At 36.7% G+C, this 23,903-nt stretch overlaps 1 pseudogene; it reads left to right on the forward strand.

Annotated features, from left to right (window-relative positions):
* The first annotated feature begins 22,763 nt into the window (after window positions 1-22,763).
* LOC138071624 (putative divalent cation/proton antiporter TMEM165 pseudogene) lies at window positions 22,764-23,889 on the forward strand (annotated as a pseudogene).
* Window positions 23,890-23,903: the final 14 nt, after the last annotated feature.

The raw sequence follows: 23,903 nt of genomic DNA on the forward strand, positions 1-23,903 counted from the left end.
AATTCAGGCAAGGGATAAGGAATGCCAGAATTAGGTGATGAAGGTGGGAACCGCAATAAAGAGAACAAAGACATACTGTCAAGAGAGCATTGACAGGATTTGTCTCCAGTAGCTCACCTGGTAAAGAATCCATCTGCAATGTAGGAGATACCAGTCCGATTCCTGGGTCAGGAAGATCCCCTGGAGAAGGGACAGGCTACCCATACCAGTATTCATGGGCTTCCCTGGTAGCTCATTCAGTAAAGCGTATGCCTGAAATGTGGGAGACATGGGCTCGATCCCTGGGCTGGGAAGATCCCCTGGAGGAGGGCATGGCAACCCACTCTAGTATTCTTGCCTGGAGAATCCCTATGGACAAAGAGTCAGACATGACTGATCAACTCAGAACAGCACAACATCCCCTGAAACCCCATGTGTTCAAGTCTTTGCGACTTCATGGACTATACAGTCCATGGAACTCTCCAGGCCAGAATACTGGAGTGGGTAGCCTTTCCCTTCTCTAGGGGATCTTCCCAACCCAGGGACTGAATCCAGGTCTCCTGCATTACCAGTAGATTCTTTACCAGATGAGCCACAAGGGAAGCCCTTTTATAAGATTGAAAAGTGAAAGTGAAAGTGAAGTCACTCAGTCGTATCCTACTCTTTGCGACTGGTGGACTGTAGCCCGCCAGGCTCCTCCATCCATGGGATTCTCCAGGCAAGAATACTGGAGTGGGTTGCCATTTCCTTCTCCAGGGGATCTTCCTGACCCAGGGATCGAACCCAGGTCTCCCACATTGCAGGCTTTAACCTCTGCACCACCAGGGAAGCCCATTGTAAGACTTCCAATTGGTAAGTTTTCTGATAAAAACATTTTCCAGTAGATTGTACCTTCCTCACTATATATTCATGTTTTTTTCTAATCATATGTTATTTTTTGTTGAACTTTGGAATATTTAAGGTAAGGTAACAGATTCTTGTAGTTTTGACTACTTCTAACTTCACCTTTATAATATGTATGAAAGTGCCAATCACTCAGTTGTGTCCAACTCTTTGAGACCCCATGGATTATCACCTGCCAGAATGTTCTGTCCATGGAATTCTCCAGGCAAGAACACTGTAGTTAGTAGCCATTCCCTTCTCCAGGGGATCTTCCTGACTCAGGAATTGAACCCACATCTCCTGCATTGCAGGCAGATTCTTTACCATCTGAGCCACGAGGAAAGCCCCTAAAATATGTATATAAATTCAAATATACATTTAAAATATTAGCTACAATGTTAAAATCACTTTATAATGATTACCTAGATTGATTTAGCACAAATTAATTCTTTCTTACCTTTACCATAAAGAAGTACCATATTTCAAAATTATTTACCTACCTCCACATATCCTCAGCTGTCTCCATTTTTTGATTCCATTCATAAAAAAATTCTCCAGAAGAATCCAATTCAAAAATCTGAAGACAGATTTTTATCCCCATCAGTTAAATAAAGCCATTCTTTTCAAAGTCAACAACTTCCAAATTCCCCAAAACGTGTCAATTCAAATCTTTGTTTTACTAGGTCTATTAATGATATTTGACACAATTGATCACTGACTGCTTTCTTAACTTAAACTCCAGAACATAAAATTTTTCTTGAAGTTTTCCTGTCCTCTTTATCTCATTGGCTGCTCCTTCTCAGTATCATTTGTTCAATTCCCTTCCTCTTCCCAACCTCTAAACATTGAAGTTCTCCAGGAGTGTCATCATGTGTTCTCTTGCTTTCTCTATTTAGACTGCATTCCTTGATGATCTCATACAGTCCTAATGATTTCAAATATCATCTGGATTTTGAAAATTTATGTATTACAGCCATGAGCAATCCATTTAACTCCAGGCTTCTAGATCCAGTTGCCACTTGGATATCTAATAGGTATCTCAACCTTTACATGATGAATAACTAAAGTGTTGATTTCTACTCCCCCATTCTGGAACTTGTTATTCCTGCAATATTTCACATAAGGTTAAAAGCACTCAGTTTCTTAGGCTTAACCTTGGACATAATCCTTGATTTCTCTTTTTTCCTTACATTGTTCCCATTGGATTCCCATCAGTCCTATCTTCAAACTGTACCTAAAGGTCAAAGACACCATCTTTCACCTGAATCACTAGTAATAGCCTTCTGATTACCCTCCCTATCTCTGCCCTCTCTCTGTTATAGTCTTTTTTTCTATACAGCATTCAGAGTTATCCTTTTAAACCTAAGTCATATTGGGCTGATCCCCTGATCAAAACACCCCAATAAATTTGTGTTAGCTTCAAAGCATACTGCAAAATCTTTAACACTTCTCCCATCAAGTAGTCAGATACATGTCTTCTCACTTTGAGTTGGGTTCTGTCTCTTTGATCAGTAGAGTAACTGCAGAATGCTGCTGTGTGACTTCCAAAGGTAGGTCATGAAAGATTATGCAGCTTTCACCTTGTTCACTAGAATAGTTTCTCATAGCTCTGAGCTGCCATGTAAGAAACTCAACTGCCCTGAGTTTGCTGTGCTATGGTTGAAGGTCTCAGCTCAGACTAGCATTCCACTCCTCGCCACTAAGGTGCCAAACGTGACGGAAGCTTTCATGGAACCTTCAAACCATTGCATCTGCCAGCTGAATGCCAACAAGTGACGTTCATCAATGCCACATGGACCAGAAAAATCATTCAGCCAAGCCTCATTTGTGGTCCTGACCCAGAAAATCATAAAATACAGTTAAATGGTTGTTGTTGTAAGTTGCTGTTTGAATATTGATTGTGATGCAGATAGATGGAATATGCTCATCTTATTCAAATTAAAACTGATCTCTTTTCCAACTTAACATGACAAAAACTAAGCTCCATATCAACATCCTTAAGCCTGCTCCTCCATTAGGATTTCCTAACTTTCTTAGTGCTAACTCCATTTTTTAAATCTCTTAACCCCAAAACTTGGAGTTATCCTTGATTCATTTTTCTTCCATATTCCACCTAAGATCTAATAGCAAATATTTTGATTCTACCTTCATATTATGTTCAGAATGTGACCGCTTCTTACCATTTCCAGTGCTACCACTCTGATCCAAGCCAATCATTTACCATCCATATTACCGCTATAGTCTCAACTCAAAGCCATCCCCAATTCTTCTTAATAAAAATCTAAAACATTAGTATTTATTTTGAAAACAATTAAGTTCCAGTTATAATCTACTTCTTTATCTCCAAATTTTACTGGAATTGTATTTTTCTTCAATCATCCTTCACTTCTCTTTCTGAAACCTTTGCAGAGCTGGTAGTATGTATGGCATGCTCAGCTCTGAGACTGGTTCATGCCTAGATATCTCTAGATCACACAAAGACATCTGTTGTTTTCCTCAAGATGAGCATTACATTCAATGGCACTGCTTTAGACTTGATCATGAACAAACTATTGAATGAGGGTGATGATATAGGAACTCTATTAGAATCTCCTGATGAGCCTTTTCAAAGTACACACACACACACACAGTCACTCACTTAGGGGATGATAACTCTGAAGTGTACTCCTTTCCCCAACTTGGCCTCTTTCTAGACGAGAATTGACATTGTAGTATATATAGAGAGTTGAAATCTATATAGAGCGCTTCTTCTGAATAACACAGCATATTTCCCTAGCTAAAATAAAATATTTTGAAGGGAAGTGACCAGGTAAATGATACAGATTGAGTACCCAGAAAAACTAGTAGAAAAAGATGAAATGCAGAGAGTCCCTTGGACTGCAAGGAGATCCAACCAGTCCATTCCGAAGGAGATCAGCCCTGGGATTTCTTTGGAAGGAATGATGCTAAAGCTGAAACTCTGGTACTTTGGCCACCTCATGCGAAGAGTTGACTCATTGGAAAAGACTCTGATGCTGGGAGGGATTGGGGGCAGGAGGAGAAGGGGACGACAGAGGATGAAATGGCTGGATGGCATCACTGACTCGATGGACGTGAGTCTGAGTGAACTCCAGGAGTTGGTGATGGACAGGGAGGCCTGGCGTGCTGCAATTCATGGGGTCACAAAGAGTTGGACACGACTGAGCGACTGAACTGAACTGAACTAGAGAGAATGGCACCCTTGTTCTCTCATGGTCATACTGGACACTGCTGCAATTTAGTCCTTACATTTTCATTTTACTTGAACTGTTTTAGAACACATACAAAAAGAACAAATACTACACAGAATACACACTGAATCTGTTATTTATCTCATATAACTTAGATGCAGTTGCAAATATTGCACTTGAGCATTTCATATAGCATTTCATAAAGAAACAAAACCAAAATCTAACTTCAGGTAGAGCTGACATGATAATTTTATGCCCCAAACAAGATATTTTTATGTGTCTTATTTTGTTTTGCTGCTTTTGGAACATAGATTTGGATAGGGGAAAATCAAGTTGAAGAAAAAGATACAGGAAAGGGCAATGAATGATTCAGAAAATAATTTTAGAAAATAATTGTTGGCATCTACTGGTCCTCGACAATGGGTTAAAGTTAACATTAGTGTTTTTGTTCCCTGAGCTAATTGAGACTGCACTTTAAAAGTCACACTTGATGTAATAAAGAATGAGGTCAAGTTGTGCTATGTCTGGGTGACATACAGCACAATACAATGTCTAGACTGTGGGGTCCTTAGGTCCTTGCGGAACTTTGGAAACTTTATGGAACATGAATAATTTCTATGTACTTTTTGCATTAGGAACAGTTGTACTTCTGCATTTCCAAGTGATCTCTGTCCTTGAATAGCAAATTCTTCATACTTCAGAATATGCTGTTGCCCTCTCTCCTTATGTGTTTCCTGCACTATGAACTTTTTATGTCAACATGATGTATTTTACAAGTAAATAATTTAGGGGGAGTTGGGGAGGAGGAAGAATGGAGGGTTAACTGCTTACAAAAAACTGTGCTCTTGAGGTTTATTATCTATGGACCTTTTAGATAGAATTATAGTCTTATATTCACTGAGTGACCTAAAAAGAATCAGGTGAATACTAAAGGGCTTTTTCTTCATATTCGCAACTATAAAAGTAAATTATATAAAAAATAAAAGAGAAAGACAAGTTTAATCAGATGCCTTCATTGAACATCAAAACATATTCTAATGAAGCCAGTTCATATTATCCTTTTGAGAAAATTGATATTTGTCATCATGATGTGACTTTTTAGTTTCCAAGGCCAGCATACTCCTGAAGCAGTTATTTTATCCCATTAAGCTACTAAGACTACACCTCAGGGGACCTTGTATTCTGAATCTCTAGACTTTCCATAAACTTAACCTGAATCAAAGATTATAGCATGATCCTTCTTTTAATTATGCTTTTCCCAATAAAAAAAGTTGCTAGTGAACAGAACTACTTATAAACATTAAAGAGCTCTATGGATCAAATTGCATACAACTTGGAGTAACATTTAATAAATGCACAGTCAAAATAAAATAAATACAATTAAAATCAAATCACTTTTTTGATTAATATTTATTTATTTATTTATTTTTGGATTTATTTCATCAAGTCTCTTTTGAAAATCTATGTGTTAGTATAATTGCCATTTGGTCTGATTATTGTCATGTTGTCTGGTCTTAGTACAGTGCATAATTTATCGTTGATTTAATTATGACCTACTAAGTTCCTACCATGTGCCATACACTGTTCTAGGAATTGGGATGCAAAGATTATGAAGTTATGTATCAAAACTTCAAAGTGCTAATAGTGCTAACTCAATAAAAAAAGATGAATGTTTAAATATTGGGAGTATGGGCTTCCCTCATGGCTCAATAGTAAAGAATCTGCTTGCCAAAGCAAGAGAGATAGGTTTGATCCCTGGTTGTGGAACATCCCACATACTGTGGAGCAGGTAAGCCCGTGTGCCACAACAACTGAGCCTGTGTTCTAGAGCCTGGGAGCTGTAATTGCTGAGCCCACAATTACTGAAGCCAGCATGCCCTAGAGCCTGTGGTCAGCATCAAGAGGACCCATCGCAATGAGAAGCCTGCGAAGCACAACTAGAGAGTAGTCTCTGCTCCCTGCAACTAGAGAAAGCCCACACAGCAATGAAGAGCCAGTACAGTCAGAAATAAATATATCAATACATAAAATTATTTTAAAAAATAAAATAAATATTGGGGAAAGTACAATAAGTTCTTCAATGGAACGGACTTGCATATGGACAAAATATCTCTGTAAAGGTTCATAAGAAGCTAGTTAAGTGGTCGTCCTTAAGGAGCTGGGGAAAGGGCAGGCAGTGAGAGAGATTCACTTTTCACTGTATATATTTTCCATTTTGGAACTTTGTATGAACTACACTTATTATATTGAGAAAGAAGAATGGAACTGGAGGAATCAACCTGCCTGACTTCAGGCTATACTACAAAGCCACTGTCATCAAGACAGTATGGTACTGGCACAAAGACAGAAATATAGATCAATGGAACAAAATAGAAAGCCCAGAGATAAATCCCCACACCTATGGACACCTTATCTTCAACAAAGGAGGCAAGAATATACAATGGATTAAAGACAATCTCTTTAACAAGTGGTGCTGGGAAAACTGGTCAACCACTTGTAAAAGACTGAAACTAGATCACTTTATAACACCACACACAAAAATAAACTCAAAATGGATTAAAGATCTAAACATAAGAGCAGAAACTATAAAACTCCTAGAGGAGAACATAGGCAAAACACTCTCTGACATAAATCACAGCAGGATCCTCTATGATCCACCTCCAAGAATACTGGAAATAAAAGCAAAAATAAACAAATGGGACCAAATTCAAATTAAAAGCTTCTGGAAAACAAAGGAAACTATAAGCAAGGTGAAAAGACAGCCTTCTGAATGGGACAAAATAATAGCAAATGAAGCAACTGACAAACAACTAATCTCAAAAATATACAAGCAACTTATGCAGCTCAATTCCAGAAAAATAAATGACCTAATCAAAAAATGGGCCAAAGAACTAAATAGACATTTCTCCAAAGAAGACATATGGATGGCTAACAAACACATGAAAAGATGCTCAACATCACTCATTATCAGAGAAATGCAAATCAAAACCACAATGAGGTACCACTTCACACCAGTCAGAATGGCAGTGATCCAAAAGTCTACAAGCAATAAATGCTGGAGAGGGTGTGGAGAAAAGGGAACACTCCTACACTGTTGGTAGGAATGCAAACTAGTACAGCCACTCTGGAGAACAGTGTGGAGATTCCTTAAAAAATTGCAAATAGAACTGCCTTATGACCCAGCAATCCCATTGCTGGGCATACACATTGAGGAAACCAGAATTGAAAGAGACATGTGTACCCCAATGTTCATCGCAGCACTGTTTCTAATAGCCAGGACATGGAAACAACCTAGATGTCCATCAGCAGATGAATGGATAAGAAAGCTGTGGTACATATACACAATGGAGTATTACTCAGCCATTAAAAGAATACATTTGAATCAGTTCTAATGAGATAGATGAAACTGGAGCCGATTATACAGAGTGAAGTAAGCCAGAAAGAAAAACATCAATATAGTATACTAACACATATATATGGAATTTAGAAAGATGGTAATGATAACCTTGTATGTGAGACAGCAAAAGAGACACAGATGTATAGAATGGACTTTTGGACTCTGTGGGAGAGGGAGAGGGTGGGATGATTTGGGAGAATGGCATTGAAACATGTATACTATCATGTAAGAAACGAATCGCTAGTCTATGTTCGATACACGATTCAGGATGCTTGGGGCTGGTGCATGGGGATGATCCAGAGAGATGATATGGGGTGGGAGGTGGGAGGGAGGTTCAGGATTGGGAACTCATGTACACCCATGGCTGATTCATGTCAATGTATGGCAAAACCAATACAGTATTGTAAAGCAAAATAAAGTAAAAATAAAAATTTTAAAAAATAAAAAAAAAGAAAAGAAAATATAAAATAATTGATTTAAAAGCATTTTTCAAATACTTGTACTTGGCATTCATAGTCCAATCTTATCAAACTGGGCTTGTTAAAGTGGCAGGTAACTTGAGATTTCAGTGACTGATTAAAAAGCAGGTGAACAGGGTATTAAGTAGATAAAGATATTGGTCAGGAATTCAGGAGAACCATTTCTGGGGAAGAGATATAGAAACCATTCAAGTGGATAAGATTAACCAAACTGAGATAAGGTATAGACCCCCCAAAGAATGCTATATGGAGAGAAGCAGGAACCAGCAAAGCAATTTGAGAAACAGTATGGTGAATATGAAATTTACAGAAATAGGATGGAGTGTGATAAGAGAGCAATGCAGAACAACAAAGGACAACACTCAAATGTTGTTAAGGGATGAAAAAAAGAGCTAGAAAGTGTTTATTACGTGTAATAACAAGAAAGTTTTTGTTGTTGGGTTGTTAAAGTCATGTCTGACTCAGCAACTCCAAGGACTGCAGGACACCAGGCTTCCCTGTCCTTCACTATCTCCGGAAGTCTGCTCAAATTTACTGAGTCAGTGATGCTATCTCACCATCTCATTCTTAGCCGCCCTCTTCTCCTTTTGACTTCAACCTTTCCCAGCATCAGGATCTCTTTTCCAATAAGTCGGCTCTTCGCATCAGGTGGCCAAAGTATTGGAACTTCAGTTTCAGCATCAGTCCTTCCAATGAATATCCAGGGTTGATTTCCTTTAGGATTGACTGATTTGATCTCCTTGCTGTCAAAAGCACTCTCGAGCGTCTTCTCCATCACCACAATTTGAAAGCATTAATTCTTCAGCGCTCAGCTTTCTTTATGGGCCAACTCTCACACCCATACATGACTATTGGAAAAACCATAGCTTTGACTATATGGGCCTTTGTCAGCAAAGTGATGTCTTTACTTTTGAATAAGGTGTCTAGGTTTGTTATAGCTTTCCTTCCAAGGATCAAGCATCTTTTAATTTCATGGCTGCAGTCACTGTCCACAGTGATTTTGGAGCCCCCAAAATAAAATCTGTTACTATTTCCACTTTTCTCCCTTCTATTTGCCACGAAGTGATGGGACTGGATGTCATGGTCTTAATTTTTTGAATGTCGAGTTTTAAGCCAGCTTTTTCACTCTCTTGTTTCAGCTTCATCAAGAGGCTCTTTAGTTCCTCTTAACTTTCTGCCATTGAACTGGTATCATCTGCATATCTGAGGTTGTTTGTATTTCTCCCAGTAACCTTAATTCCAGTTTGTATTTCATCCAACCTGGCATTTTGCCTGATGTACTCTGCATATAAGTTAAATAAACAGGGTGACAATATACAGACTTGACATATTCCTTTCCCAATTTTGAACCAGTTCATTGTTCCTTGTACAGTTATAACTGTTGCTTCTTGACCTGCATACAGGTTTCTGAGAAGATAGATAATGTGATCTGGTATACCCATATCTTTAAGAATTTTCCACAGTTTGTTGTGATCCACACAAAGGCTTTAGCATAGTCAATGAAGCAGAAGTAGATGTTTTTCTGGAATTCTCTTTCTTTCTCTGTGATCCAGTGAATGTTGGCAATTTGATCTCTGGTTCCTCTGCCTTTTCTAAACCCAGCTTGTACATCTGAAAGTTCCCGTTCATGTACTGTTATAACCTAGCTTGAAGGATTTTGAGCATAACCTTACTAGTGTGTGACATGAGCACAATTATACGGTAGTATGAACATTCTTTGACACTGCTCTTCTTTGGGATTAGAATGAAACCTATCTTTTCCAGTCCTGTGGCCATTGTTGACTTTTCCAAATTTGCTGACATATTGAGTACAGAACTTTAACAGCATCATCTTTTGGATTTGAAATAGCTCAGCTGGAATTCCATCACTTCCAGTAACTTTGTTTGCAGTAATGCTTCCCAAGGTTAGACTATTTACTAGAGTACTTTCAGTGGTATCCTTAAAGAGACAGGGAGATTGGAATGGCTGGAGGAATGTGGCTATAACACATAGAGAAATCTCTTTTGAAAGATTAGCTATATAAAGAAAAATATTACCAGCTTGAGAAGTTATTTTTTATATTTTTAATTGAAGTGTAGGTGATATACAATGCTATATTAGTTCCAACATAATGATTTTATATTTTTATAAATTATACTGAATATAAAGTTATTATAAAATATTGACTGTATCCACTGTGCTGTTCATTATATCCTTGAATCTTTATTTTATACCTGAAATGAAGTCGCTCAGTCGTGTCCAACTCTTTGCGACCCTGTGGACTGTAGCCCACCAGGCTCCTCTGTCCATGGGATTCTCCAGGCAAGAACACTGGAGTGGGTTGCCATTTCCTTCTCCAGGGGATCTTGCCGACCCAGGGATCGAACCCAGGTCTCCTGCATTGCAGGCAGACACTTTAAACCTCTGAGCCACCAGGGAAGCTATTTTATACCTAGTAGTCCATACTTCTTAATATCCTTTTTTATCTTGCTTCTCCCCCCATTCTTGTCTCCGCTGATAATCACTAGGTTGTTCTCTGTATCCGTCAGTCTGTTTCTGTTTTGTTATGTTCATTCATTTGTTTCATTTTCCACATATAAGTGAAAAAGAGTATTTATCTTTGTCTGACTTACTTCATTAAGCATGATATCCTGAACACCCATCCATGTTGTTGCAAATGGCCAGTTTCATTCTTTTTTGTGGCTAATATTCCATTGTGCATATATATACCACATCTCCTTTATCCATTCTTTAGTTGACAGACATTTAAGTTGCTTACATATCTTTGTTATTTTAAATAATGCTTCTGTGAACAATGGGGTGTATATATCTTTTCAAATTAGTATTTTCATTTTCTTTGAAATGTACAAATTTACATTCCCACCAACAGTGTCTTAAGGTTCCTTTTTTCCCGTAGTATCATCAATATTTATCATTTGTAGTCTTCTTAACAACAGTCATTCTGACAGGTGTGAGGTGATATCTCATTCTGGTTTTTATTTGCATTTATCCCTTCCTATAATTTCCTATTTCTGGAGTGGGTTGCCATTTCCTTCTCCAGGGGATCTCCTCAACCCAGGGATTGAATCTGGGTCTCCTGCACTGCAGGCAGATTCTTTATGGACTGAGCCACCAGGGAAGTCCAAGGTAGCTTTAGTGTTGATGAAATCTTAGCTTTTGCTTGTCTGAGAAGCTCTTTATCACTCCTTCACTTCTGAATGGTAACCTTGCTGGATAGACGATTTTATGTCACAGATATTTTTCCTGTCAGCACATGATGAATATACCATGCCACTTCCTTTGGGCCTGCAGAATTTCTGCTGAAAAATAAGCTGATAATCTTGTTCATGGTTTCCTTGTATGTAATAAACACTTTATTTTTTTCTTGCTCCCTTAGAATTTTCTCTTTACCTTTTGTCATTTTAATTATGATATATATTAGTGTGGGTCTCTTTGGAGTCATCTTGTGCTTCCTGTATCTGATATATATTTTCTTCTTCAGGTTCTGAAAGTTTTCAGCCATAATTTCATCAAATTTTACACCCCTTTGTCTCTCTTTTCAACCTTCTGGGACTCCCTATAATACACATTTATTATTCTTGATGTTGTCCCAGAGGCCAAATAAACTATTTCTTTTTTTTTTATTTGTTTAACTTTTTGATGTTCTGATTATTTGATTTCCTTTACTTTATTTTCCAGATCACTTATGTGTTCTTACATATCACCTAATCTATTCATTCCCTCTAGTGTATTTTTCATTTCAGTTATTGTATTCTTAAGCTCTGACTTTTTAATATTTTATATTTTCCAGTTCTTTGTTAAAATTCTCCATGTGTTCCTCTGTTCTTTCCCCCAGTTCAGTTAGAATTTTTATCACTATTGTTTTGAACTCTTTATTGGGTATATTATTTATCTCTGTTTCAGTAGCATTTCAGTGGGGCTTTTTTTCTTTTTCTTTCATTTTAAACATCTTCCTCTGTCTTCTTATTTTGTTTAACTCACTATTCTTCCTTCCTCTGTGAAATTAAGGGAAACAGTTACTTAACCCAGACTTGAAGGGAAAAGACTTCTAAAATTCAACTTGTTATAAGTCGTACTATCTTCCTCACTTTCCAAGATTACAGGGACCCCTTGACAACAGAGTTATCTGCTTCTATGCTTCACTATGTATACCATCACCTTTAGGTGCTGCTATGGAATATCGTTTTGGTCTATGCAGATTATGGGATTTAACAAACTTTGTCCCATTCCCAATTTCCAGGCATCTCTCATTCAGCTTGTCCAGCCTATATCAGTTAGATTTTGCAGTATATCAAATCAGCCCAAAATCTAGTGGTTTAACACAACAGCCATTTTATTTAGCTCCAGGTTTTGTGGGACAGCTGGATAATATTTCACATCCATTTCCCATTCATTTGTTTTTATCTTTGCTGAGCTCTATCACGTATCTGTGATCACCTAGTTGGTCAGCTAAGTAGTGTTTGATCTAAAATGACCTCATTCACATGTATGGTAGTTGACAAGCTACTGCTTAAAGCATACCGTAATTTTTTTCAATGCAATTTCTTCATTTCCAGAAGTCTAGTTCATGATTTTTCACAGTAATGTTAAAACATATCTCTATCACATGTAATTTTCTATTTGGCAGCAAGAAAGCTAGCCCTAATGCAACAGTACTTTTCAAGTTTCTGCTTATGTCATTTTTGCTAGCTTACTACTGGTTCATAGGAGGCATACGGTCATCACACATTCAAGGGGTTGGGAAATAGCTTCACTGTTTAACTTAGGAGTTGCAACTTTTGTACATGTTATTACAATTGGCCACAGAGTCATTAATGGTGATCCTTCTTTCTTCATCAGTGAAACTGTATTAGAAAAATTATTTAAAACATTTGAACAGGTAAGGCCAAGAAGGTGGGTCTCACTCTCCCCTTGGTTCCCAATAAAGAGCAACTCGCATAACTCCCTGGGAGGGGCAACCAGTCAGCATTTCCAATCCCCTAAAACTCCAACTTGAAGATGCTAAATCCCTGGAGGGTACAGCTGAGAGGTCACCGGCTCCCTTCATTCAAACAGCCTTTAACATAGGATGAAGTATTCCATGTGTGGCAGGTTGAAAATATTGGAGCCCTAATCTCCCTTGATCCATCTCATATGTTAGGCAGAGATTTCATGCCAGGAGAGGCAAGCCAAAAAGACAGCAAACTACCACCCAGCCCAGTGCACAGGGTAGTGGCTCAGAGATTTTCCTAAAGGGGAGAGTTGTTCCATAAGAAAAGAGGGCTCTGAAGCTTTATCCAAAGGAGAAATTCAAACCTCAAGGGCATTCTCAAAAACAATAGCTTCTCTTGATTAGGAGCAGCAAGCCAAAAGTAGGCCAACTGTTTTGCCAAAAAGACTAGGGGAAGAAACAATCAAGAAGAGCCCACCTGGATAAGAAAAAAAAGTTCAAAGATTGGCCTTAAAATTTGGATCTGTACAAAGTTAGTTGTATCAGATCACTGAGGAAATTTAGTTCTGGGGCATTGTCAAATACAACAGAGAAGAAATCAGACAGTAATCAGTGCAGTCTAATAAGTTTAATATAATACCAAATGAAGTAGCTTGCTTAAAAGAGAGATCAGAGATCAGAGAGATCTGTTTCAAAGAGAAAGAAAGTTTGGATAAAATCACTATCATACCAGTATGCCTGTGCACTCCTGCCAAGGAGCAATACCAAAGACACTGCACTCTGGGTAAACAGACTTTACTAAAGTAACAGCTGAGTCAAGAGACATAAACAGAACAAAATAAGCCCTGGAAATGAGGGAGAGAAACCACTACCCAGTTTTGCTGCAACACATTCAATATTACCAAAAATGCCTAGTGTTCAAACAAAACTACAGGAGACATCCATAGAAACAGTAAAATGTAACACATACATTGGAAAAAAAAAAAAAAAAGCAAGCAACAAAAACTGCCCGTGAAGGGGGCTGGATATCAAATATAACAAACAAAAATTTCATAGTAACCTTTATAAATATGTTCAAACACCTAAAGGGGATTGTGGGGAAAGAGGGAAAGAAAAGTATGAAGAAACTCTCTCATTAAATACAGAATATCAATAAAGAGAAATTAGTGTTGTTGTTTACTCACTGAGTCATATCCAACCCTTTTGTGACGCCATGGACTGTAGCCTGTCAGCTCCTCTGTCCACGGGATTTCCCAGGCAAGAGTACTGGAGTGGGTTGCCATTTCCTTATCCAGGGATCTTCCTAATATATGCTTTCTGATATATGACACCAAAAACACAAATAACAAAGGAAAAAATATGTGAATTTGACTTAAAAAATTTTGCACACTAGAGGACACTATCAAGAAAATGAAAGGGCTACCCATACAGTGAAATAAAATCTTTCCAAAGCATATATCTGAACAAGATTTAGTATTTAGAATATATAAAGTACTCTTACATCTCAACAATAAAGACAAATAATCCAATAATAAAACACAGGCAAAAGATCAGAATAAACTTTTCTCCAAAAAAGACAAAGAAATGGAGAATGTGTACATCAAAAGATGCTCAACATCAACAGTCATTAGGGAAATGCCAATGAAAGCCAAAGTGAGATACACTGCTTACCAACTGATATGGTTATCATTAAAGCATGGACAATAATAATTGTGGTGAGGATGCAAAGAAATTGGAACCTTTTTAATATATTGCTGAAAAGAATGTAAAATGGTACAGCCACTGTAGAAATTATTTTGGAAAATCCTCAAATAAAACATAGAATTATGAAATGACCCAGAAATTCTACTGCTAGGTATATTCCCCAAAGTAATGAAAATACATGTCTTCACAAAAATATGTACAGGAATGTGCACAGCAGCATTACTTGTAGTCACCAAAAAATGGCAATAATTCAAAAGTCCATCAACTGATGAATGGATAAACAAAATGTTATATTTCAATACAATGGGACATTTTTCAGCCACATAGAAGAATGAGGTACTCTTTCATGTTATGGTTGAACCTACAAAGCATTCTCAATTAAATAAGCCAGACACAAAAGGGCACACACTGTACAGTTTCATTTATATGAAATGTCCAAAATAAGCAAATCCATAGCAATAGAAAGAAGATTAGTAGTTGTAAGGAGTTGGGTGAAAGTAGCAACTAGGAGTGATGGCTAATAGATAAGGGGTTTCTTTTTGCGGAGATAAAAATATTCTAGAATGAAATAGTGGTGATGTTTGCACAACCTTGTAAATATACTGAAAACCACTGAATTGAACACTTTAAAATGGTAACTTGCATATGATGGGAATGATAATTAATCTCAATAAAAATCGCAAAAATCCAGACTCCTTCAGGTAATGATTTCTTTTATATCAAAGTAGAAAAAATTATGTGATTTTAGTTTAGTTTGCTTAATAGACATAGAGCAAAGGGAAAAATAAAGGGGAAAGTTGTTTGAAGATCCTGTTCCAATAGACTGTTTTCTTTTAAAGTAGACTTCCTCTAACCATAGCTTTGTTTTTAAGTTCTATGACTCTTATTTATTTTTTTTATAATGGGTAATCACTTCCATCTCAACAACAATATGATTACAGAGCTTTCATGAAATCTTTCTATACTTCATCATTGTTATTATGTTTTTAAAGTGTCAGTCTTTTTAAAGGGATAGTGTTTTTTAATAACTTTACCATTTACTTGGGAATAATGAATCTAATAAGATGGGTCATTCTCTGAATATGCAAACATGGTTATCTTCATATTCATTTTCACACGCCTTTTCAAATGAAAGAATTATTCCCTGATCAGTTTAATTACTATATTTCAAACTTGAGAGAATATTATCCATTTTATATTCAAATCAGGACTGAGTTATTCAATTTATATGCAGAAAATAACTACGTTTCTGAATATTCTGGAGAAGGCACAAGAGCAAATATTAGGAAGTACACCATTAGCACATCATATTTCCAATCTCTTCCCATTTGTTTCTACTTTCAGGGAAGAATCTCCAGATATAAATAGCTGGTAGACTTATGATGTCAGTCATTTAACTTTGGAACTCTCGATATACTTAGCAGGCATTTCTTTGCCTAAGGGGGTATGAGGGGAACTGGTTTCCATCATTTTATTTTATAATTTACAAGAGAAAAAAATAATCTATGTAAAAATACCTGACTAATGTTCTTCAAAATTGTCAAGGTACTGTAAGACATGGAATAAATGATGAACTGTGAAAGACTGGAGATAAAGCTCAAGAGGGAATCCTGAAAGACAAAAAGGTAGAACTTCACACTTTAGTTGAAACTTTAGTAAAACTGAAGTAAGTTCTGCAGCTTATTAACCACATTGTACCAATATTAACTGTTTGGTTTTGATAATTTTACTATTGTTATGTAAAATCTTCATATTAGGGGAAATTTGCTGTGGGAAATGCAGGACTTCTATATGATTTTATCACTTTTCTATAAACCTAAAATTCTTCCACTATAAAAAGGAAAACAGCAGCAACAATAGCAAACAGGAACAACAAAAACCTCTCAAAGTTTAGAATCACAGATTGAATAACCCAAAATTACTTTAAGGATTAACTTACTATATTTTTAAGCTAATTCCACGCTAATAATGCAAGACAGAAGTTTTTTTTTAATTTAATTGTTATTGTTTTACATTATGAAAGTATGATAACACATTTACAGGAGACTTGGAAAATACCAAAAAAAGGTTACATATAGTTCCATTATATATTACAATTATTTTTAAGTAGATAAATAATGATTTTTAGAGTTTCAATATCAAACTCTCAAAAACTAATAGAATGAATATACAGAGAAATAAGAAGGAAAAGCACTTGAAACTTGAAAAGCACTGTGAACCAATTCAATATAATTAAGATTTATACAATTTTCTCACAGTAGTAGGACATAAATTCTATTGAAGTTCCCATAGACTGTAAACTAGGAGACACTGGAGCATATCCAGGGACATAAGAAAAAAGTGCAAAAATTTCATGGCCTAAAGGTATTGAAATCATTCAGAGTCTGTTCTCTCATTACTGTTGAATTATGTTAGAAATCAATATCAAAAGATGTTTGAAAATAAAACACACATTTTCAAGTACCATGTGACATTTACGGAGAGATCTTTGATTTAGCCATAGAAAACCTCCATAAAGTTAGACTGAATAAAATACAGAAGGTGATTGCAGAGAAGAAAACATTTAAATGAGAAATTAGTTGAATGATATTTTTTAAAGTATATTTATATCATATTGTTTACCTTAACCATACCTACCAAAAATGCATAATACTTGTGTCTACAATGACTAATACTAATCACAGAACTGATCAAAACAGACTATATAGTCCAATAATGTAATTCACTGTTACAGGCATACATTCGTCTAAAAAAAAAAAAAAATCCCCTCTTTCCTTTTCCTAACTGTTATGTTCTTTAATAAGCTTTATGTTTCCTCCTTTGTCCCTCTGTATCTATCTCTCCCTTATTAATATCATTCATATTTATTCTGGAACATTTTTCAGTAATAATAGAGAACAATCACCATTTGTTTCTTTATATTTCTTAACATCAGCTATTGTATCTTCTCTTCCTTTTCCTTGTACTCATCCTCATAATCATTATAGCTCTTGTTTTCATTCTTATAAGAATTGTTGAAACAAAGTATATGTACTAATGCAATAGCTAATGATACTTGGAACTAAGAATACGAAGTATATTAAGCAAAATCAAGCAACTAAGTGGGAGAATGTAGGTAGTAATAGCAATCTAAAAGACAACTCAGTGTTAGGGATAAGGAAATGATAATTGAATTGGGCTTTTAGTGATTCATTTTGATGTAAAAATAATTTATGTCACTGAAATTTTTTTAATGAAATATTAAAAATAAAAATCATAAGTGCATAAAATATTAATAATACACAAGAATCAAGTTTGGTTAATTACAAAATTATAAAAATGGTTCATCATTTTAATCATTAAGAAATAGATGAACAAAGGTCATTAAACAAACAAGTTAAGTAAAGAAAACCATATGGCTATATTTTAAGGCCTGAAATGACATGTAATAGAATTCTAAAATTAATTTCATATGATTCAATAAAATAAAACTTGTAACTATGAAAATACTATTTATGAAAAGTAAATATCAAATATTATCTTAATTAAAGAATACTGGAACCAATTTCAATAAATTAGAAATAAGTCAAGAGATAATCTCATGTCAGTAAGATTTGTTTTAGCAATTTTATCCAATATAAGAGACTAAAATAATTAGCACAAATATTAGAAACCAATTAACATATTTTTCTTATTTTGGTTGATTTAATTATCAATCTAGACAACTTAGTTGGAGAAGGCAATGGCACTCCACTCCAGTACTCTTGCCTGGAAAATTCCATGGATGGAGGAACCTGGTGGGTTGCAGTCTATGGGGTCGCACAGAGTCGGACACGACTGAAGCGACTTAGCAGCAGATACAGCAGCAGCAGACAACCTAGGAAAGTCTATTTTTAAAAAAATTTCCAAAGCAGATAACATAATTTAGGAAGATTTCAGGGACAGGATAAATAAAAAGCATAATGGGTGGAAATACTTGCAAATCATATATATTAAAAGGGTTTAATGTCCAGAATATATAAAAAATTTATTAATTCAACAATAAAAAGTCTATACTCCAGTTTAAAAAGGGCAAAAGATTTTGAATATACATTTCTCCAAAGAAGGTATATATAAATGGTAATTAAGAAAATGAACAGACTTCAACATCATTAGCCATCAGGGCTGTCCAAATGAAAATCACCATGTGATACAACTTCATACCCACTAGGTGAGCAGATAAATAAGACAGATTATAATAAGTGCTGATGAAGATATGGGGAAATTGTAACACTCATACATTGGTGGTACAGGCTGTGTGAAAAAGTTTAGCATTTCCTCAAATGTTTAAACATAGAGTTACCCTGCAGCTCAGCAATTCTACTCCTACCCTAGACAAACGAGAACAAATGTCCACACAAAGACTCATACATGAATGTTCATAGCAAAATTATTGTTGTTGTTCAGTCACTAAGTCATGTCCGACTCTTTGTGACCCCATGAACTGCAGCACACTAGGCTTCCCTGTCCTTCAGCACCTCCTGAGCTTGTTCAAACTCATGTTCATTGAGTTGGTGATGCCATTCAGCCATTTCATCCTCTGTTGCCCCCTTCTTCTCTTGCGCTCAATCTTTCCCAGCGTCAGTCTTTTCCATTGAGTCAGCTCTTCGCATCAGGTGGCCAAAGTATTGGAGCTACAGCTTCAGCACCAGTCCTTCCAGTGAATATTCAGGGTTTATTTCCTTTAGGATTGACTGGTTTGATCTTCTTATTGTCCAAGGCATTCTCAAGTCTTCTCCAGCACCACAGTTTGAAAGCATCAATTTGACACTCAGCCTTCTTTATAGTCCAACTCTCACATCCATACATGACTATTAGGAAAACCATAGCTTTGACTAATAATAATAGCCAAAAAAAGGAAACAACTCAAATGCCCATCTACTGAACAATGGATAAGTAATGTATGGTAAAAGGGCTTCCCAGGTGGCACAGTGGTAAAGAATCTGCCTGCCAATGCAGTAGACTCAAGATGCTGGTTCAATCCCTGGGTTGGGAAGATCCTTTGAAGTAGGAAATGGCAACCTGCTCCGGTATTCTTGCCTGGAGAATTCAACAGACAGGGGAGACTGGTGGGCTACAGTCCATGCATGGAGTTGCAAGAGTCAGATGTGACTGAGCAGCCGAGCACACACATATCCACAAAATGCAATACTATTTATCAATAAAATATATGTGTTGCAATATGGATGGACTTTGAAAACATTACACTAAATGAAAGAAGCCAGTCTCAAAGTACAACATATTATTGTTGTTGTTGTTGTTGTTGTTCAGTTGCCCAGTCATCTTCAAATCTTTGTGACCCCATGGACTGCAGCATGCCAGGCGTCCCTGACCCTCACCACCTCCGAGGGTTTTCCCAAGTTCACGTTGGGCAAACAACATTTGCACTGGTGAGGCTGTCAAGCCATCTTATCCTCTGATGCCCTCCTCTCCTTCTGCCCTCAATCTTTCCCAGCATCAGGGACTTTTCCAATGAGTCAGCTGTTCACATCAGATGACCAAAATACTGGAGCTTCAGCTTCAGCATCAGTCCTTCCAGAGTTGATCTCCCTTAAGATTGACTGGTTTGATCTCCTTGCTGTGCAAGGGACTTTCAGGAGTCTTCTCCAGCACAACAGTTCAAAAGCATCAGTTCTTTCGCGTTCTGCCTTTTTTATGGTCTAGGTCTCACAACAGTACGTGACCATAACCTATTATGTGTTTGAATTTACATGAGATGTCCCAAATAGGCAAATCCATAAAGACAGAAATTAGATTAGTGGTTTTCAAGGAGTGAGGATGGAGAAGAATTGGAAATGATTGCTAATGGATACATGTTTTCTTTTGGAGGTAATGACTTATTTGTAATTAGTGGTTATGCCTGCACATCTTTGTTAATATAGTAAAAGTGCCAGAATTAATACTTTAAAGAGATAAATCTTAACAAAGTGAATATTATCTCAATAAGTATTATTCAATTGAATTAAAAACATATTTTGTAGAAAGACATAAAAATATCAGAACTAGTGGGAATGAGTAGCATTCCCTGCAGAGTGATGGCTAACAGCATGAACAGCTCAATTAATGCCAAGCAAATATATAAATTTACTCATTCCAGATTTTTAGAATTGGATTAATGATATAAAATTTTATATAGAATAGTAAAGATCATCAAACACCTAGAATATTATACCAAAACTGATAATGATTGTACTGATATAAGACCTTCTATACCAAATAGTAAACTTACTCTAAAGTCAGTTGGATAAGAATGGATGAATAGATTAGTTACAGAACATAACTGTCTGAATAGATCTAATATATATATATATATATATATATAATAAATTAAAATGTGTCAAAATGGGCATTAAATTCAGTTTACAAAGCATAGTTTATTTAATAAATGGTGTCGGAAAAAATGAACATTCATTTGAGAAAAAAGTTTACACCTTGACATAAAAAAATGAATTCTTTATAAAGATCCAAATGTAAAGATCTATATGTAAAAAGTAAAAAAAAGAGAAACACCACTTAGGAAATCACTTGCAATCACTTGGAAATGCCAAGAAATGGTAAATATCTTCTTAATACAGATGGGAAAATGGAGGACATCAGAAATGATTACTAAATTCAATTACCTAATTGGCAGTTAATATCATAAACAAAATCAAATATCTAACAGAAGATGGGCAGCCTTTCAATAAAAGAACCCTATTCAGTTAAATATGAATTTTAGATAAATAATCACTGAAAACTATAATCATGTCCCAAATATTTTCTAAATTTTCTATGGGTTAATGTGATTAATTAGCAAAAAATACTGTGCCTAATGAGGAAAGGACTGGTTATTAAATATAAATATGTATAAAGGTTTCAAATAACCAATTCAGAGTAAAGGAAATTTGAAATGCAAATATTCATATGAAAAGAGACTCAATCTCACCAGTGGTCAGGGAAATTCAAATTCAAATAAAAATGTAAGTACATTTTTTAATGCCCATCTGATGGTAAAATTAACAAGGATAATAATATCCAATATAGGCAGAGACATGAGAAAATGCACTCTCATTATTGATGTTGAGATTGTGAAATGCTGCAACTTTTTAAGAAAGTAATATTGCAGAGGGATTGTATCTGATAGAGAGAGTGCCCAAAGAACTATGGACGGAGGTTCATAACACTGTATAGGAGGTGGTGGTCAAAACCATCCCCAAGAGAAAAAAAAAAAAAAAAGCAAAATGGTTTTCTGAGGAGGCCTTACAAATACCTGAGAAAAGAAGAGAAGCAAAACGCAAAGGAGAAAGGAAAGACATACCCATCTGAATGCAGTGTTTCAAAGAATAGCAAGGAGAGGTAACAAAGCCTTATTAAGTGAACAGTGCAAAGAAATAGAGGAAAACAATGAAATGGGAAAGACTAGAGATCTCTTCAAGAAAATTAGAGATACCAAGGGACCATTTCATGGAAAGAGGGGCACAACAAAGGACAGAAATGGTCTGGACCTAACAGAAGCAGAAGATATTAAGAAGACAGGGCAAGAATACACAAGAACTGTACAAAAAAGATCTTCACAACCCAGATAATCATGATGGTTTGATCACTCACCTAGAGCCAGACATCCTGGAATGTGAAGTCAAGTGGGCCTTAGAAAGCATCACTACAAACAAAGCTAGTGCAGATGATGGAATTCCAGCTGAGCTATTTCTAATTCTAAAAGATGATGCTGTTAAAGTGCTGCACTCAATATGCCAGCAATTATGGAAAACTCAGCAGTGGCCACAGGACTGGAAAAGGTCAGTTTTCATTCCAATCCCAAAGAAGGGCAATGCCAAAGAATGTTCAAACTACCACACAATTGCACTCATTTCACATGCTAGCAAGGTCATGCTCAAAATCCTCCAAGTTAGGCTTCAACAGTATATGAACCAATAACTTCCAGATGTTCAAGGTGGATATAGAAAAGGCAGAAAACCATAAATCAAAGTGCCAAAATTGGTTGGATCATAAAAAAAAAGCAAGAGTATTGCAGAAAAAAAACATCTACTTCATTGACTACACTAAAGCCTTTGTGTGGTTCACAACAAACTGTGGAAAATCCTTAAAGAGATGGGACTATCAGACCACCTTACCTGCCTCCTGAGAAACTTGTATGCAGGTCACGAAGGAACAGTTAGAACAGAACATGGCTGAGACGCCGGTCCGCGGCCGTCTCGGCGGGCGGGATGGCGGCGGCGGCCTGGGTAGCGGCCGCGCATCTGCGCCCGGGCTGTTTCTGCTCCTGCTGGTTCCTCTGCTGTGGGCCCCGGCCGGGGTCCGGGCCATACCCGACGAAGCCCTCAGCCACCGGAACAAGGAACCGCCGGCGCCTGCCCAGCAGCTGCAGCCGCAGTCTGCGGCTGTGCAGGGCCCCGAGCCGGCCCCGGTCGAGGATTTACACCAGCTGCTCCAGTTCATACCAATAAAGAAGATCCAGCTACCCAAACTAATTTGGGATTTATCCATGCATTTGTGGCTGCCATATCAGTTATCATTGTATCTGAACTGGGTGATAAGACATTTTTTATAGCAGCCATCATGGCAATGCGCTATAACCGTTTGACAGTATTGGCTGGTGCTATGCTTGCCTTGGGCCTAATGACGTGTTTATCAGTTTTGTTTGGTTATGCCACCACTGTCATCCCCAGGGTGTATACATGCTATGTTTCAACTGCATTATTTGCGATTTTTGGCATTAGAATGCTTCGGGAAGGCTTAAAGATGAGTCCAGACGAAGGTCAAGAGGAACTAGAAGAAGTTCAAGCAGAATTAAAGAAAAAAGATGAAGAATTTCAACGAACCAAACTCTTAAACGGACCAGGAGATGTTGAAACTGGTACAAGCACAGCAATACCTCAGAAAAAGTGGCTGCATTTTATTTCACCCATCTTTGTTCAGGCTCTTACATTAACATTCTTAGCAGAATGGGGTGATCGCTCTCAACTGACTACAATTGTTTTGGCAGCTAGAGAGGGTCCCTATGGTGTAGCAGTGGGGGGAACAGTGGGACACTGCGTCTGCACTGGACTGGCCGTCACTGGAGGAAGAATGATAGCACAGAAAATCTCCGTCAGAACTGTGACAATCATAGGAGGCATTGTATTTTTGGCGTTTGCATTTTCTGCACTATTTATAAGTCCCGATTCTGGTTTTTAATGTGCTATTGTTCATTTGTATTTAGTTTAAGATAGGTAACTTTATGTACATAGTGTATATTATAACTAAAAGTGATGGAAAATACTGTATTTTGTAGCATTGATTTGTGAGTTTGACCCACTTAATGGAA

This window comes from Capricornis sumatraensis, chromosome X, assembly GCF_032405125.1.
Source record: "Capricornis sumatraensis isolate serow.1 chromosome X, serow.2, whole genome shotgun sequence".
NCBI classification, from domain to species: Eukaryota; Metazoa; Chordata; class Mammalia; order Artiodactyla; family Bovidae; genus Capricornis; species Capricornis sumatraensis.